At 41.6% G+C, this 19,958-nt stretch overlaps 1 protein-coding gene across 2 annotated transcripts in view; it reads left to right on the top strand.

Moving 5' to 3' along the window:
- Window positions 1–19,958, top strand: part of LOC149451125 (sulfotransferase 2B1-like) — a 120,632-nt gene that overhangs the window by 16,393 nt on the left and 84,281 nt on the right. Inside the window, exon 1 of one of the 2 annotated variants that reach the window (XM_089690965.1) lies at window positions 1,745–1,874. The exons of the other annotated variant lie outside the window; for it this stretch is intronic. The gene's annotated coding sequence lies outside the window, so the exon portion shown is untranslated. Of the gene's footprint in view, window positions 1–1,744; window positions 1,875–19,958 lie in introns of those variants that run through there. 2 annotated transcript variants of the gene reach the window in all.

Consider the following 19,958-nt stretch of genomic DNA (forward strand, 5'->3'; position numbering starts at 1 on the left):
GCACTACTACTATTGGTCTTAGCCCCAGGTAATCCTAGAAAATATTTTTTGATATTCAATTTCCTAATAAATTTTTTAGTATCAATATTAATTTTAAATTTATTGGCAGGTACAGGAGGGGCGTATTTGAGGCCCTTGTCTAAAACCATTATTTCTTCCTTAGTTAGTTCAGAACCACTAATATTGAACACCCCTTCTCCTACTGTTCTTTTTCTTTTGTTTTTTAAATCCTGCCCTGCATCCCCTCTTCTTCCTGGGCTTTTCCATCCTTCTCTCAGGGGACTTCTCTCTCCCTGATCCCTGCCTAAAAAATCATCCCGTGGGAAATCTGGCCTCAAAGGTTCAAACCTATTATAAGTGGGAACTGGACTCCTCTCATCATATCTATGATATTCCCACCTTCCCTCTGGTGGTGGTCCATTGGGTCCTTTAGGATAGTAAGGTCTGAATGGGGGATATTGATTAGGTGCAGGATAATAATTCGGCCTGTAGTTCTGGAAGTATGGTCTCTGGTTATAAAATTGACCTTTCCCTTGTGGTTTTTTATATCCCCCATTTCCATTTTTTGGTTTCCCTCCATTTTTCGGTGTGCGGTAACCCTGCGTATGATAACTGTTCACCATTTTATTAGGTCCTCTATAATAATCACTCTGCATAGGTACATTATACCCATCTCCTTCTTTCTTTTCTTTTACCGGTGTTGTATTGGTTAAAGCTGTTTCTACTTCATTTAAAGAGGATTGCCACTTAAACACTTGATTTTTCCTCATATCATTCAAATCTCTCTGATATTTTTTAAGCTTCCTATATTTAACTTCCTGATCCACTTTATCCAAATCCTTATTTAGTCGTTTAGTTAAATTCTGCATCTCCACAGTATCTTTGAGAGGCTCAATTTTTTCTTTAATCTCTCCAATCTGGCTATCTAAGTTCCGCAATTTTCTTTGCTTTCTTTTAAGGAGGAACATCACCAATTCTAATCCTTTTTCATGGAAAAAATTAAACCACTCTTCTGTCCCCTCTGGGTCTGTCAATCCATCACAAATGGGCACATCCCACCTTAATCTCCTGGGCACCAATTTATTCTTTAGATACTTCTCATGTGTGACACTATCCCACCAAGCCACAACTTTTTTCTCCATAAGGTGGCTGTTTATGTACAATTTTAATATAATATAGATATGTAATCTGAATTTAATTCGATGTGTTTAGTTAACTCTGTAAATCTGTGGGTGAATTGCAGGTAATAGAATGATATTTTTGATATTCTCTAGTTAAGATTCCTAAGTGATATTTGTATATATTTTTTATGAAATTTTTAGTGCAATGAATATATTTTTATTAATATAGTGTTTTTTAATTTGAGTAGTAGTGGTGTCTGTTAATGTCCCTGGGTTTTTAATTATTAATTATTAGTGTAATATATATTGATTTTCATTAGGTATGTATATTTTTAGTTTCTAATAGTATTTGTTTTTTATTGTCTAATAAAATGTAATTATTGAAAACGATCGTTTCGATGGTTAGGAGGGTTAGAATATATTGAGCTCCTAGTATCGCTTTTTATGTCCCCATTCTGGATGTATATTGAGGTGTGCTTCAAGAAAATGGCGGCTCCATGTAAGTGTATGGGGGGCGGACCATCAATGACATCCGGCAGGAGGTCCGGTATTTAAGGGAGGAATTACGTGTCTAGGGTACTGCCCAGAGGAAGTCACAAGTGACAGTGACGTAACGCGTAGGCACGTTAGCACGTCATTTCCGGTACGCGGTGACGCACTTCCGGCGCCAGCCGCCATCTTGGTATACCCAAGAAGTCCTTTGTTTTACATGCAGTACACCCACAGACTGGGAGAAGAAGATTGTGGACATATGTGAGTGGCTGTATATTTTATCTTTTGCCATTAAAGTGTTTGGTTTAATACTACACTTAGAGGATTCTTTTCTTTTTGCTCACTTGCTTGGTGAGTGATTGTTCTCCAGAAGTTTCTGATCGGGGGTTATGGAAGCCCCCTAAAGGGATCCACAACGTGAGGAGAGGTGTTTACTGCCAGGGGATAAGGATCCAGAGAGATCCTGAAAGCTGTTTGGCCCTTAGGGGTCGCATTAAGGAGGTGAGGAGGCAATCTAGCCTTAGGAGGTGAAGAGGTGCTGGTGCACTGAATGTGGACACAGTATATATTTTTTGCATTTTTTGCACTTTGATTTTTTGCACTTTGATTTACGCACTGCATGGACTTATTATTATCTTTTTTAAATTTGTCAAAAAATTTTTTTGGAGTAGTGTATTAAGTGTGGTCACGGCATTGCACTTGGAGCACTGGTATATGTTTTATAGTAAACGGTAGTTACTAATTAAGCAATGTATTAATTATTTTTTGAATATGTGGGCACTAATAAGTTAGAGTTATTATTGAGTGGCACTTGGATAGATAAGATATTTCACATTATTATTAATTTTGAATAGTATTTGTTGTGACACAAATGCATGTGAGCACATCTGTGGTTATATACATTATTGTTTTGAGCGCTGCACTATTTTGATCATTATTATTATATACACTGTTTGGGTAGCAGGTTAAGTGCTGGCAGCTTCCAGTAGGTGAACTTTCCCTTCTTAGCGCAGGAGGATTTTTCTCTGTATTCCTATGGAACATGTTCACACCTGTGCATTTTCACCCAGTGCGTTTTTTGGAAGGGGTCAGGGACTTTTTTGAATGCAAAAAGTTGCATTTTTGTTTCTACAGACCTCAATGGAAACACTGCAGAAAAACATGTATTGCTGTTTTCATGCGTTTTTGATGCATTTTGGGTGCGTTTTTGATTCATTTTGCTTTTTAAATCTGCCTAGCAACAAGAAAAATAAAAAAAATGAAAAAAAAACACGGCAAAAACTCAAGTGCAAAACAAAACGCAATGTTGAAACGGCTCAAACGCAACCTGCATAGGTGTGAACCTAGCCTAAGGAAGACACCTTTCCTATGGAGCCACCCTTGCATGTAGGGACTAGAGCTGTGTCTCTCTACACTGTGAGCCTCAATAGAAACACCCAGCCCCATAGCCTACAATGGCAAGGCATTCCCTTGCTCCTCTCTCCTCTTTCAATCCCTCTACTCTAACCTAAAAGGCCAACTGAAGACTGTACTTAAAGCAGTGTTAAAGCCGGCAATAGATGGTTTGAGTCTTGGTAGGTTCAGCAGGGACCAGCTGAGATTCGATCTATGTATGGGCAGGCTGATTGTAAAGAAAGCACCCCAGCGGTTCAATTCTCAGCATTATTGATTTCTACAGATCATTAGTGGGCGGAAGAAGTAGCCACCGTGACTGGGACTCTCTAAGGGAATTAACCCTTGGTGATTGCTTTGATAATTCAGTGTTCTGTGGAAAGGTCCAGGCTTCATTTATTTTAATTAACCATTAGCCGCCCGGTCAATAGCGTTTGGCGGCCGGAAAAATGCTTTAGATTTCTGGGTGGACGCTATATGGCGTACTCCCGGGCATGCGCAGTTTGCACGCTTGCAGAGCCGCGCAGCAGCACGATCTGTCACCGGCCGTGTACCTCGGACACGGCCAATGACAGATCTGAGTACTGGCCCCCGTTGCCATTACCATGTGACCTGCTGTGACCAATCACAGCAGGTCACATGACAGTTGTACAGTATACAATGGATGGCTTCATTCATGCCATCCATTGTATACTAGTGTCTAGCTGTGAATGGTCACAGTGATCACCTGCACATGTCATGTGATTAGCTGTGGCCAAATCACAGCTAAGCCCAAAAAAAAACCCCCCCCTGAATGAATCGATGTCATTCAGGTAAATGCTTAATTATAGCAAAGTAATTCTTTGCTATAAGCAAATTGTGTAAAAAAAAAAAAATACTGATCACTTCCCCAAAGTAGTACAATGTTACTATGGTAACATTGTACTACTTTGGTCATAGTGAAATATGAAAAAAAAATCTTAAAAAAAAGAAAAAAATGTAATAAAAATTAAAAATAATAAAAAATTAAAAAAATATATATATATATTTTTTTTTCCATACTGTCACCAGTCAGTGTCCCTGATCACCGCCATGCCAGTTATATGATGATGCTGTACTGCACTGGTGACAGTATGTAAAAAAAAATAGTGAAAATAATTGTTTTCATTTTTTTCATTTTCCAAAAAATTATGACAAAAAAAATACAACTTCAAAAAACTCGCCATTCCTCTTATGAAGTACACCGGACTGTCTACTTTGCAAAAAGAGGTCATTTGGGGGATATCTGTACTGTTCTGACATTCTTGGACCTCAAGAAATTAGATTGGCTGTCAGTACTTCAGGATTGATCAATATTCCGAACTATACCATAGTTTGTGAACTCTATAACTTTCCTACAAACTAAAAAATACATCCTAATTTGGGTTATTTTCACCAAAGACATGTAGCAGAATACATCTTGGCCTAAATTTATGAAGAACAATTATTTATTTGCAAACTTTTATAACAGAAACAAAGAAAAACATTTTTTTTTCAAACTTTTTGGTCTTTTTTTGTTAATTTAGCAAAAAATAAAAACCCCGACGGTGATTAAATACCACCAAAAGAAAGCTCTAGTTGTGTAAAGAAAATGATAAAATTTTAGTTTGGGTATAATGTTGTATGATCGCGCAATTGTTATTCAAAGTGTGAGAGCGCTGAAACCTTAAAAATGGCCTGGGCAGGAAGGGGGTAAAAGTGCCCGGTATGGAAATGGTTAAGACAACCTTGTCTTGTTTTATGGTTCTTTCTATGATGAAGAAATGTGGTTTTGACACTTAAGGGGGAGGGTTTATATGATTTTGTGAATTTTTATATTTTGATATTCCAATAAAGTATTAGAATTTTTCTTAATAATTTCCCCCCTCTTGTGTCTACATGTTGGATCAATTAGCTGGAACAAGCCTTGTGGTGTGTTGTATATCGCTGTGTCCCTGGGGTGCTTTCCCAGGGGCAGTTTTTTATAATTTTATTATTTAGGGCCTTACCCCCCACACTTTTTTTTCCAGGTGAGCAGGCAGCTGCTTTTATCATATACATGTTTCCACAGTAACAAAGTTTATATCTAATTTTTCTGCAGACTGATTATACCCATGCCGATCCATTGATGGATTCCTAGCATGCGATTATTGCCAAAGGCTATACCTGTTAGCAATAATCATTGTGTTTTCCCAGCAGCGATGGCGGCCTGCAAGGAAAACATAATAGCTCCGCAGGAGGGATCAAGCAATTTTCTTTTCTGTAACCATAGGAAAATTGCATCATTTATGGGTGACACTGAACCACTCTGACAGTATGTAAAAAAATAGTAGAAATAAAATATTAAAAAAAGAAAAATGTTTAAAAAATGTAATAAAAATTACTGTTAGCAGTCATTATCACCACCACATCAGTCATAATGATGCTGTATTGCACTGGTGACAGTACAGTATGTGAAAAAAAAACACATTTTATTTGATTTTTTCGTTTTACAAATAATTGTAACAGAAAATTACAACTTCAAAAGACCCCTTACTAAATACCTTGGACTGTCTATTTTCTGAAAAAGGGCCATTTATTGGGTAGTTGTACTGTCTTGGCATTTTAGGGCCTGAAGAATTGAGCTGAGCTGTCAGTACATCAGGATTGATCAATTTTCAAATATGTACATCATAGTTTGTAGACTTTAAAACTTTCACAAATTTACACCCATTTGGGTTATTTTTACCAAATAAATGTAGGAAAATACATTTTGGCCTAAATTTATGAAGAAAGATTATTTGAAAAATGTTAAAACAAAAACTAAAAAATACATTTTTTTTTTAATTTTTGGTATTTTTTTGTTTATATTGCAAAAAATAAAAAAAACAAGTGGTGATTAACCGCTTCAAACCGCCCTATAGTAGAAATACTGCTACTGGACAGCACGGGTGCGCAAAATCACGTATATATACACGTGATTTTGCATTTCCGTGTAGGGGGCACACGCCCTACCCGCACTGCCATTCGCGGCCGTGGTTGTCAATAACTGGGTCCTGCCCAGTGATTACCTGCCGGCGCCTGAGCATCTCCGACAGGGAGGAGGACTGTTTTGTTTGCTAACAGTTCTCCTCCCTGTCAGCTGGGGCACACTGCTCTGGATGGCTGTGGCATGTTAACCCGTTCCTGCCCACTGCCATTAGTACAGTGTCAGTACTTTTTTTAGCACTGATCACTGTATTGGTGTCACTGGGGATGTCAGTGACACCAAGTTAGTTACCCCCAGTGTCAGAATGTCTGCCGCAGTCCCGCTATTTCTAGCAGAAGAAAAAGTATGTATCCAAAGAAACACAGGGAACTTGCTCTTGTATGCTTTTAGCCCTAGCCCTTTAGGTAAAAGTGGCTGGCTTACCTAATCTTTAGGCCTCATGCACACTAGGAGTTTTTACAGCGGCTCTTTTTGGCTTCTGGCATTGTTTTCTACAGCCAGTAAGCTCCCCAGCATGGTATCCTATGTGTCCATACACACATAGGCTTTAAAAAACAGTATTTTTTTGGCAGGGGCATTTTCTCCCCAGAACTAGTGGGTTTCAAGAGTTTTGAACACTGATAAATGTGGTAAAACGCGGCAAATCTGCGTTTATGAGACAAATTTTTATTGGGTTTTTTGTGTAAAAAAATGCTGAAAAACGCAGCTAAATGCTAATAAAAAAACGCTAAAAAACACGGAAAAACTTGAAATTATAACGCACCTTTATACAGCTAACGCTACTGGCATTTTTAAAGTAGAATTTTTGATAACTTGTGAATAGTGAAAGCCAACGCATGTGTGTGTTCTTCTGTCTTCATGGGGGATCTTTTATTTTTGCACTATGTATTATGGTGCTAATACATTTTCAAGATCCCAAACGTTTTTGTTCTTCCTTCAACACCTCGACTACATCTGTCACAACCCTTTATGTACTCATAATTTATTATGCAGTATGGAGCAATAAAATGTCTGCCAAAAAATGTTCTGGACTTTTATACAGCTTGTATTATTTACTTCTCTGTAAATCAATTGACTATTTTTTTATATCTTTTATTTACACACTGGAAAAGTTCCAGAAAGCTGTAATAGTATGCCTTGAGACAGAAAAGCTTGAGGTTGCTAACAGTCTACCAAAGAAAGCGGCTGAATCATTCTATTCAATCTAGCTCTTTTCCTACAAATCTGGTTTCTGTTGGATAATCATGATGCATCCAGTATAATAGTTCACATTCCGTGCCTTGTCTGGGTATCCTTACCAAGCTGGCAAGTTTAGAGTTTGTCATGTAGAATATCAACCTAGAAACACAATCAAATTTAAACCTATTGTTGGATATGCATGAGCTGGTTGTTGGTCTGATTATGGCTAATCTCAGGTAATGCCCACTATTGTTAGTTCTGATATCTAATATTAAGTATGGTTTACAATGACTGAATCAGACATTTTGGGGTTTATTTACTAAAGCTGGAGAGTCCAAAATCAGACTCCCTTCTGCATAGAAACCAATCAGCTTCCAGGTTTCATTGCCAAAGCTTCATTGAACAAGCTGAGGTTAGAAGCTGATTGGTTTGTATGCAGAAGGGAGTCTCATTTTGGACTCTCCAGCTTTAGTAAATAAACCCCTTTATGTCTTCACAATCCTAATGTGAACCCGCTACCACTCTATGAACACTCAAGTATCTACATGTTCTTAAAGCAGAACTACACTGCATCTGAACATCACAAAAAAGCTATTTAATTAATTTTTAATATTCAAAGCAAACTCACTCATCCAGCCATGTCTCCATGCTTTACTTTGGTGAGAATCACATGAAAAACACACCCTACATTTCTGGCTTTGGCCATTTTGAGTAAGGGCAAATGATTCATGTACCATTTACTTATTGGAATCCATCTGCTCTTAGCTCAGGCATGCAGGCAGAAGGATATTCTTACCTGAAAAAAACCCTCCTCCTCTCTTGAAGACTCCTGGGATGTATGACATCATTTGCCTAGGCACAGAAACCAGAAAGTAACTGAAAAAATGTTAGAAATTTTTTTTTAAAACAAATATGATACCAGGATATTTACACTCCACTACAAAACCTTGGAAATGGATCTAAAGATGTGGACGCTCTTTCTTGGTTGGGCATAATAGTCACTATAAAAAATGACTAATCCCGAAAATGTGCATTTTCCGTTCTATATTTCACTTCCCTCTTTACACCTAAAGAGATTTCAGTCTCTAATGCAGGCGATAGACGGGGAGAAAAACGGCAGATTTTTCTTTTAAAAAACGAAAAATCGGTCGTTCAAGCGGCCGACGTTACCATCAATGGTAAAAAAAATCGGCCGATTTTCATCCCGTCTACAGCCGGCAAAAAGTGTCCCTGCAGAGAGCTCCGCTATTTCTGACAGTTCTTTGACATTTACAGCGGTTGCAACATTGTATCTATTTGTTTCCATTTAGGATACAGATGTTTTTATTCGGAAACAAATAGATACAATGTTGCAACTGCTGTAAATGTCAAGGAACTGTCAAAGAACTGTCAGAAATAGCGGAGCTCTCTGCAGGGACACTTTTTGCTGTACTGGAATTCCTCTTATTTTTCATCCTACTTCTTCTTCTTCTTTTTCTTCTTCTTCATCATCATCCTCTTCTTCTTCATCATCATCATCATCATCCTCTTCTTCTTCATCATCATCATCCTCTTCTTCTTCACCATCATCATCCTCTTCTTCTTCACCATCATCATCCTCTTCTTCTTCTTCATCATCATCCTCTTCTTCTTCTTCAGCATCATCATCCTCTTCTTCTTCTTCACCATCATCATCATCCTCTTCATCATCCTCTTCTTCTTCTTCTTCTTCTTCATCATCATCATCCTCTTCTTCTTCTTCACCATCATCATCATCCTCTTCTTCTTCTTCTTCATCATCATCCTCTTCTTCTTCTTCACCATCATCATCATCCTCTTCTTCTTCATCCTCTTCTTCTTCATCATCATCATCCTCTTCTTTTTCTTCATCATCATCCTCTTCTTCATCATCCTCTTCCTCTTCTTCTTCTTCATCATCCTCTTCTTCTTCTTCTTCATCATCCTCTTCTTCTTCTTCTTCATCATCCTCTTCTTCTTCTTCTTCATCATCATCCTCTTCTTCTTCTTCATCATCCTCTTCTTCTTTTTCTTCTTTTTGTCTTCCTCTTGCAGGTCACTGCTAATGCGCAGATTTTTTATCGGTAAAAAATCGGCCGATTTGCCCATCATTGCCGCGAAAATCGGGCGATCGGCAAAATCGGCCGATTTTTTTCCAACTTTACCGATAAAAAAAACGGCCAAAATACCGAAAAACGGCCGAACAAATAGCCCACTAACGATCCGAAAATCGGCCGATTTTATTTTCGGCCGAAAAATCGGCCGATTTTTGACCCATCTATGGCCTGCATTATTTTAAATACATTTGGGACACAAAGGGTTGCAGAGTGGCCCCTAAAACCTTATATGCTGCAAAATCGTTCAGCGGTCTGGGAGTCCCATAGTTTCAGAGATATTCTAAGGCGGCTCAATTAATCTAGTTGACACAGATTTTTTCTACCCATTATCGACTTGATTGGGTCATACTGGAAGTTCAGGTGAGGTCCACGCTCCCAAATGATTTGTAAATGTGTAATGTGTATTTCCCTAGAGGATCACAAGGCAATTTTGTGCAAAACCCTGTCGCACTTTCGCCATCTCTGGGGCTCTATTATTAAAACTTGTCCTCTCAAGTCTGCACACACACTTGTGGCTCCCCTTTCCAACAATCCTTTTTTACCCCCAGGCTTTTCCCCCCACTGTTTTTCTTGGTGGATCAACAAGGTAGGGCTAGGGAATTTTCTCGCCCCCGTTGGGAATGTTTCACCTCCGCCAAATACTTGGCTTTTTTAACTCTCTTAAGCAGAATACTGAAGATATTATGATTATGACATTCTTTAAGAGCAGGTGTTTGCAGAACATCAGTTCCAGGGGGACATCTCAATAATGTACCTTTTTTCTTTCCACACCTGCAACAAAATTACCTCACCACTTAGCATGGGAAGCAGACTTGGGAACCGACATAGATGTGGAAGACTGGTCAAGGTGATCTACCATGGTGTGCAATGGAATTCTTAAAACTACCCTCATTGAGGGGAATTATAAAGTTTTGTCTTGTTGGCACATGGTGCACTTGAGACTTGCAAAAAATTTCCTGACCCCACCCTCTTGTGCTTCAGGGATTGCAGACAACTTGTCCAAAAATCAAGGGCTTTTGGACAAGAGTGTTTACTCTATTCTGTGACCTTTGTTAATCTTGTCAAAAATGCTAAAATTTAGCTTTTTAAGGACTTGGTGGATGACATCTCCAGACACACCTGGTCCCTCATATTTTACATTTTTGCTAGCTGCAAAGAAGTCTATTAAATCTTGGAAAACATCTGTGGTGAACATGGCCTTAACTAAACATAAGCTTTCTTGGATAAAGCTTCATTAAAAGTCGGCATTCTATGTGACAGACACCCCAAATTGGGAAAAATATGGAATTCTTGAATTAGATATTTTCAATTACCTATTTGATCTGAATGCAAAAGTAGGGAATTGGATACCTTGTTGAATGGAGCAACCTTCCTTCTCTGACCATTTTCTTTTTCTCCTTCTGTTCTTTGCTCATGTCCTCTGACTTCTCTACTATCCTTTCCTCATCTCCTTTTTACATCTCCCCTATCTTATTCTGTTTTGTCATTGAATATACTATGAGGAATGTTGATCTTCTATGTCTCAGGAACAATGTTTAATTTCTGAGGACTTCTGTTCATTGTTCACTACTGCTTACAGCTTAATGGATGTAATACATTTCCTTATTGTGATAGACATCTCTTTCATTTATTGGTTGGTCCTAATGCCTGTTTATGCCTATTCCTGTCTCCAACCTCAATAAATAATTACTGAAACATAAAAGCAGAATAATATGATACACTATATCACCAAACGTATTGGGACACCCCTCCAAATCATTGGATTCCAGTGTTCCATTCACCTCCATGGCCACAGGTGTATAAAATCAAGCACCTAGGCATGCAGACTGCTTCTACAAACATTTGTGAAAGAATGGGTCGCTCTCAGGAGCTCAGTGAATTTAAACGTGATAGGACGTGGACTTGTCTTGGTTTTGAGAACAGTATTTGCCTGACTGCATTGTGCGAAGTGTAAAGTTTGGTGGAGGGGGGGGGATTATGGTGGGGAGGTTGTTTTTCAGGGGTTGGGTTTGGCCCCTTAGCTCCAGTGAAGGGAACTCTTAAGGCGTCAGCATACCAAGACATTTTGGACAATTTCATGCTCCCAAATTTGTGGTAACAGTTTGGGGATAGCCCCTTTCTGTTCCAACATGACTCCGCAGCAGTGCAAAAATAAGGTCCAAGACATGGATGAGCGAGTTTGGGGTGGAGGAACTTGACTGGCCGTAATGAAGAACAAAAACAAAAGCACACCAACCTTGCGCATTACCTCAGTAAAAGAGTGAATTTATGGAATTAAGATATATACTCACAAAAGTGGCAATATATAAGGCATATACAGTCAGGTCCATAAATATTGGGACATCAACACAATTCTAAAATTTTTGGCTCTATACACCACCACAATGGATTTGAAATGAAACGAACCAGATGTGCTTTAACTGCAGACTGTCAGCTTTAATTTGAGGGTATTTACATCCAAATCATGTGAACGGTGTAGGAATTACACCAGTTTGCATATGTGCCTCCCACTTGTTAAGGGACCAAAAGTAATGGGACAAAATAATAATCATAAATCAAATTTTCACTTTTTAATACTTGGTTGCAAATTCTTTGCAGTCACTTACAGCCTGGAACACATAGACATCACCAGACGCTGGGTTTCATCCCTGGTGATGCTCTGCCAGGCCTCTACTGCAACTGCCTTCAGTTCCTGCTTGTTCTTGGGGCATTTTCCCTTCAGTTTTGTCTTCAGCAAGTGAAATGCATGCTCAATTGGATTCAGGTCAGGTGATTAACTTGGCCATTGCATACCATTCCACTTCTTTCCCTTAAAAACTCTTTGGTTGCTTTTGCAGTATGCTTTGGGTCGTTGTCCATCTGCACTGTGAAGCGGTGTCCAATGAGTTCTGAAGCATTTGGCTGAATATGAGCAGAAAATATTGCCCGAAACACTTCAGAATTCATCCTGCTGCTTTTGTCAGCAGTCACATCATCAATAAATACAAGAGAACCAGTTCCATTGGCAGCTATACATGCCCACGTCATGACACTACCACCACCATGCTTCACTGATGAGGTGTTATGCTTAGGATCATGAGCAGTTCCTTTCCTTCTCCATACTCTTCTCTTCCCATCACTCTGGTACAAGTTGATCTTGGTCTCATCTGTCCATAGGATGTTGTTCCAGAACTGTGAAGGCTTTTTTACATGTCGTTTGGCAAACTCTAATCTGGCCTTCCTGTTTTTGAGGCTCACCAATGGTTTACATCTTGTGGTGAACCCTCTGTATTCACTCTGGTGAAGTCTTCTCTTGATTGTTGACTTTGACACACATACACCTACCTCCTGGAGAGTGTTCTTGATCTGGCCAACTGTTGTGAAGGGTGTTTTCTTCACCAGGGAAAGAACTCTTCGGTCATCCACCACAGTTGTTTTCCGTGGTCTTCCGGGTCTTTTGGTGTTGCTGAGCTCACCGGTGCATTCCTTCTTTTTAAGAATGTTCCAAACAGTTGTTTTGTCCAGGCCTAATGTTTTTGCTATCTCTCTGATGGGTTTGTTTTGTTTTTTCAGCCTAATGATGGCTTTCTTCACTGATAGTGACAGCTCTTTGGATCTCATCTTGAGAGTTGACAGCAACAGATTCCAAATGCAAATAGCACACTTGAAATGAACTCTGGACCTTTTATCTGCTCATTGTAATTGGGATAATGAGGGAATAACACACACCTGGCCATGGAACAGCTGAGAAGCCAATTGTCCCATTACTTTTGGTCCCTTAACAAGTGGGAGGCACATATGCAAACTGTTGTAATTCCTACACCGTTCATCTGATTTGGATGTAAATACCCTCAAATAAAGCTGACAGTCTTCAGTTAAAGCACATCTTGTTCATTTCATTTCAAATCCATTGTGGTGGTGTATAGAGCCAAAAATGTTAGAATTGTGTCAATGTCCCAATATTTATGGACCTGACTGTAAAATCCAAAATCGGAGATCCCTTCTTCCTCAGAACTTTAATTGGTTAATGGACAAACTTCCATATATAGTTCCATCCGCCCACTTCTGATCTGGATCCCTGAGTGCAGAAGGTGTTGTTTTTGTTTTCACTGAACTTGACTGGCCTGCACAGAGTCCTGACTCAACCTGATAGAACACCTTTGGGATGAATTAGAGCGGAGACTGAGAGCCAGGCCTTCTCGTCCAACATCAGTGCCTGATCTCACAAATCCGCTTCTGGAAGAATGGTCAAACATTCCCATAGACACACTCCTAAACCTTGTGGACAGCCTTCCCAGAAGAGTTGAAGCTGTTATAGCTACAAAGGGTGGGCCAACTCAATATTGAACCCTACAGACAAAGACTGGGATGCAATTAAAGTTCATGTGTGTGTGTGTAAAGGCAGGCGTCCCAATACTTTTGGCAATATAGTGTATACTTTCCTATCTATTTACAAAAGCTAGCAGCATAAGGATTAAAAATAGTTAATGTTGATTGAGAGAATAAAGTTCTGCTTTAACAAGAAGTAAATGAACTTTGAAGTGGTTATAAAGTCTAACCATTTTTTATCCTAATACAGTCTTTGCATTAAGGTAAAAAAAAATGTTTAGTCATCAGTATCCCCCCTCACCCCCCCTTTAACTTACCTGAGCCCTCATTTTATCCAGCGCTCTGCACGTCTGCAGCTCTTCTCTCCCCTCAGTTCCTGGCCTTACAGGCTTTGCTAGTGCATTGGCTCCCACTGCTGTCAATCAAAGCCAATGATGACGGAGCGAGTCGCACACGTTTTTTTTTTTTCTTTTTTTTAGTCCCGTGGTGTAGTGAACACACCCACAAAACTAGCCCCAGTGCAAAAAAAAGTCAGCCCACAAGAGTGAAGCACACAAAAATGCACAGGGTGTACATGTAGCCCTCCTTCAAAGAGAAAGGGCTCTAGCCCTGATCCCTCTGGGCACAAGGCTCCTGACAGGGACTGAGGCACTCACTAGGTCCACCCGGCCAAAACCAGATGGACCCCTTTCTTCAGGAGGCCTGCCAAAGCAAGCCTGCACAAGTACCCCATATGAAGCAGCTCTCTAGGGGGGTACTGGACAGAGAGGAGGAGCCAGGAGCACCAGTGGAGGACCCAAGAAGGGGAGGTTTGGGGCCACTCTGTGCAATTCCATTGCACAGAGCAGGTAAATGTATGAACCTTTGTTTTCTTTTAGTCCTCCGAGAATGACAGCTCCTTCTCTGAGCTATAGAAAAAAAAGCCGGTAATTACATTTAAAAACCGGCACTGGCATATAGTGACAGCCAGTGAGGGAGCCTCTCTGTATACACTGCTTCCTCACTGTTTACACTGCTCCTCTCCTGTCCCCTCCTTGCACACATGCCCCCCCCTACAAAGAGGACCTGTCACTTATATGCTATCACATAAAGGACTATTGGTCCCCTATGTGATAGCAATAAAATGCTAAGTTAAAAAAAGAAATAAAAACATACATTAAAGTAGAAAAAAAAATTGGAGAATCCCCACATACGCTTACATTTCGGTTTTTGGTCATGTGCATTCTAAAATTTCCGGTATCAGTTTCGGCACCAGAATTTTCATTTTGGTGCACCACTAATCTGTACATATCAATCCAGAAAAGCCAACACATTCCAGTATGCCTCAATATGGCAATTTAATTAACTGACTATAGTTATTTGGCTATAGGCCGGGCAGGAGCTCTCTCATTCTAGGTGGACATTATATGACATCCTCCCCAGAATGTGCCTCGTGTGGGCCCCTCATAGTGATCACATGGTACAGACTGGGCCAATCACAACCCATCTGTACCATGTGATTAGCTGTGGTGAATCACAGCTAATTCAAACAAAACACACTGAGTGGATTTCATTCAGTAAAAATGATTGTTTAGAACAGTGGAATTCATTGTTATAAGCAATCATAACGTGATGTTTACATACTGTCATCAGTCAGTGTCTTTGATCACCGCCACACCAGTTATGTGATGACTTGGTGGAGGGGACATAATGGTGTGGGGTTGGTTTTCAGGGTTGGGCTTGACCCTTTAGTCGTGAAGGGAACTCTTAAGGCATCAGCATACCAAAACTGAAAAACAACCCCACACCATTAACCCCCCCTACACCAAACTTTACACTTGGCACAATGCAGTCAGGCAAGTACCATTCTTCTGGCAACCGCCAAACCCAGACACGTCCATCGGATTGCCAGACAGAGAAGCGTGATTTGTCACTCCAGAGAATAGGTCTCCACTGCTCTAGAGTTCAGTGGCGGTGTGCTTTATGCCACTGTATCCAATGCTTTGCATTGCACTTGGTGATGTGAGGTTTGGTTGCAGCTGCTTGGCCATGAAAATCCATTCCATGAAGCTCTCTACGCACTGTTGTGCTAATCTGAAGGCCGCACGAAATTTGAATGTCTTTAGCTATTGACTCTGCAGGCAGTTGGCAACTTCTGTGCACTGTGCGCTTCAGCATGCGCTGACCCCGCTCTGCCATTTTATGTATCCTAACACTTTGTGGCTGGGTTGCTATTGTTCCCAGTTGCTTCCACTTTGTCATATTACCACTAACCGTTGACCGTGGAATATTTAGTAGCAAGGAAATTCCACGGATGGACTTATTGCACAGGTGGCAACCTATCACGGTACTACGCTTGAATTCACTAAGCTAAGAGCGACTCATTTTTTCAAAAATGTTTGTAGAAGCAGTCTGCATGCCTAGATGCTTGATTTTATACACCTGTGTCTGTGGAAGTGATATGAACACCTGAATCCAATTATTGGAAGGGGTGTCTCTATCTCTGTCTCTATCCTTTTTAATCAGAGTATAGCATCAAGTCAATTAAACTAATGGGATATTGATCTGCTCAGTTAAGTAGCAGAGAGGGTTGTTAATCAGTTTCAGCTGCTTTGGTGTGAAATTAACAACAGGTGCACTAGATGGGCAACAATGAGATGACCCCCAAAACAGGAATGGTTTTATAGCTGGAGGTCACTGACGGTTTTTTCACTACTCATCTTTTCTGACTTTTTGTCACTAGTTTTGCATTTGGCTAGGGTCAGTGTCACTACTGGTAGCGTGAGGCAATACCTGGACCCTACAGAGGTTGCACAGGCAGTCCAACTCCTCCAGGATGGCACATCAATACGTGCCATTGCCAGAAGGTTTGCTGTGTCTCCCAACACAGTCTCAAGAGCATGGCTGAGATTCCATGAGACAAGCAGTTACTCTAGGAGACTTGCACAAGGCCGTAGAAGGTCCTTAACCCACCAGCAGGACCGGTATTTGCTCCTTTGTGCATGGAGGATCAGGATGAGCACTGCCAGAGCCCTACAAAATGACCAATGGTGTGAATGTCTCTGACCAAACAATCAGAAACAGACTTCATGAGGATGGCGTGAGGGCCCGACGTCCTCTAGTGGGCCCTGTGCTCACTGCCTGGCACTATAGAGCTCGATTGGCATTTGCCATTGAACATCAGAATTGGCAGGTCTGCCACTGGCACCCTGTACTTTTCACAGATGGGAACAGCTTCACCCTGAGTACATGTGACAGATGTGAAAGGGTCTGGAGAAGCCGTGGAGAACGTTATGCTGCCTTCAACATCGTTCAGCATGACCGTTTTGGTGGTGCGTCAGTGATGGTCTTGGGAGGCATATCCATGAAGGGACGCACAGACCTCTACAGGCTAGACAATGGCAGCCTGACTGCCATTAGGTATCGGGATGAAATCCTTGGACCCATTGTCAGACCCCATGCTGGTGCAGTGGGTCCTGGGTTCCTCCTGGTGCATGACAATGCCCCGCTTCATGTGGCGAATTCCTGGAGGATGAAGGAATTGATACCATTTATTGACCCTCAGGCTCGTCTGACCTAAAACAAATAGAACACCTCTGGGATATCATGTTTTGGTCCATCCAACGCCGCCAGTTTGCACCTCAAACTGTCCAGGAGCTCAGTGATGCCCTGGTCCAGATCATGGAGGAAATACCCCAGGGCACCATCCGTTGTCTCATTAGGAGCATGCTTCAACATTATCAGGCATGCATACAAACACGTGGGGACCATACAAACTACTGAGTACCATTTTGAGTAGCTGCAATGAAATTTCAGCAAAATGGACTATCCTGCTGGATAATTTTTTCACTTTGATTTTCTGGGTATCTTTGAATTTAGTCCTCTCTAGGTTGATCATTTTAATTTCCATCAAACGGTGGGGCATCCTTACGTTCCTAACACATTACCCAGTCCATATCAGTATAGATATCCAGCATGATATTTTCCCCCATGGATCTGATGTGTTTCCAACGTGTTCCTTTAATTTTTATGAGCAGTGTATGTGTGTGTGTGTATATATATTGTGGGGATAGCTCAGGTGGGGGATCTCCTTCCCTGGGAAAAAGGTAGACCGCACAGCAGGCTTTCGTCAAAATCTGACTGGTTGTCAGTTTTATTTAAAAAGGTTTGCAGAAAATATCAAAATAAACAAAACATCAAAATAAACCCTTGCCACCCAGGCACTAACTAAACAGGAGACGTTTCCTCTCTCAGAGGTGAAGGCTTTCTCCCTGTCACCAAAAACAAAACAAACGCAAACCTTTTCTTGTAGGTATAGTACACACAGCTCTCTCAGAATACCTCTCTGAGTCCCAGGCCACGAGCGACTCCTTGCTCCAGCCCTGCCCTTTTTATACCACCTGTTGGTGGTCATCAGTGGAGCCCAAACTCTGGTGCGGACCCACCTGCTTAACTGTGGCCCCGAAAACCCGGAGTGGACTCCACCTAAACTGTCAGGTATGAGCATATGCGAGGTGACACATAGCGTCCCTCTATCACCTCGCCGTTCATCCTGTCACATATCCCCCCCTCTGCTCAAGCCCCTACGGCTGAGCAACTGTCCCAACCAGGCAATGGACCCGGGAAAGGGCATCTACATTACTTTGCAGTTTCCCCGCTCTGTGTTCCACTGTGAATTTGAACACTTGTAGCGCGAGAAACCACCTTGTCACTCGACTGTTTTTCTCCTTATTATCACACATCCATTTGAGCGGGGCATGATCAGTAACCAACTTGAATGGTCTTCCTAATAGGTAATATTTCAGGGCCTCCAAGGCCCATTTGATGGCCAAACATTCCTTCTCCACAATGGCATAGTTTCTCTCATGTTTGTTGAGCTTTCTACTTAGGAAGACCACAGGGTGCTCCTCCCCTTCTCTGATTTGGGACAGGACAGCACCTAGTCCCACATCAGAGGCATCAGTCTGTACCACAAACTCTGTTGTGAAATCTGGGGTCACAAGCACAGGTTGAGCACAGAGAGCTTGTTTCAGCCTTTGAAATGCGGTCTCCGCCTCAGGATTCCACTTAATCATGACCGACCCCCTACCTTTTGTCAGATCTGTCAGTGGGGCTGCAATGGTGGCAAAATTGGGGATAAACCGCCTGTAGTACCCCGTAATTCCAAGAAATGCCCGGACTTGCTTTTTATTTACAGGTTGGGGCCACTTTTGAATTGCCTCAATTTTATTGATCTGAGGCCTAATGAGACCTCGACCAATGATGTAGCCAAGATATTTGGCCTCCTCTAAGCCTATGGCACACTTTCTGGGGTTGGCGGTAAGACCTGCTTCCCGCAGCGAATCTACGACCGCTTGCAAGAGGGACAAATGAGATTCCCAGTCTGGACTGTGGATGACGACATCATCCAAATAGGCAGCTGCATATTGGCGATGTGGTCTCAACGTCTTGTCCATCATCCTTTGGAATGATGCAGGAGCCCCATGCAAACCAAACGGCATCCGCTTATACTGAAAGGACCCCTCGGGGGTGGAGAATGCCGTCTTTTCTTTTGCAGTTTCCGTTAAAGGAATCTGCCAATAGCCTTTGGTCAGATCTAAGGTGGTTATGTACCGAGCCGTTCCCAACCTGTCAATGAGCTCATCCACCCGAGGCATCGGGTATGCATCAAACTTAGACACACTGTTCAGTTTCCTGAAATCATTACAGAAACGAATTGTTCCATCTGGTTTTGGGACCAACACTATGGGACTCGACCACTCACTGTGAGATTCCTCAATCACTCCCAACTCTAACATGTCCTTTATTTCCTTTGCCACCGCTTCCCGCCTGGCCTCGGGTATTCTATAGGGCTTGACATTTACGCGGACCCCGGGCTGGGTAACTATGTCATGTTGTATGACCGTCGTCAGTCCAGGTAGGTGGGAGAAGAAATCTCCATTTTTCCTCACAAACTCCTTAACATCATTTTGTTGGGCTACTGACAAGGTTTCCGTTATAGGTACCTGAGGGGCCACGAGAACCACGTCCTTTTGGGGGCTTGGTACTGCCAACAAACTTTCCCTGTCTTTCCAAGGTTTTAAGAGATTAACATGATAGATTTGTTCGGGTTTCCTTTTTCCGGGCTGGTAAACTTTATAATTTACTTCCCCCACTTTCTCCCTAATTTCAAAGGGACCTTGCCACTTTGCGAGGAATTTACTTTCCACGGTGGGGACTAGCACCAGCACTCTAGCCCCAGGGTTGAAGGTACGGATCCTGGCACCCCGGTTATAAACCCTTCTCTAGACCTCCTGGGCTTGCTCCATGTGTTCCCGAACTAGTGGCATGACAGCTGCGATTCTATCCTGCATCTGTGAGATATGCTCGATGACACTTCTATAGGACGTGGACTCTGTCTCCCAGGTT

The sequence above is a fragment of the Staurois parvus genome, unplaced genomic scaffold (assembly GCF_062004578.1).
Source record: "Staurois parvus isolate SC_StPar_1 unplaced genomic scaffold, SC_StPar_1.0 ptg000548l, whole genome shotgun sequence".
Taxonomy (NCBI): Eukaryota; Metazoa; Chordata; class Amphibia; order Anura; family Ranidae; genus Staurois; species Staurois parvus.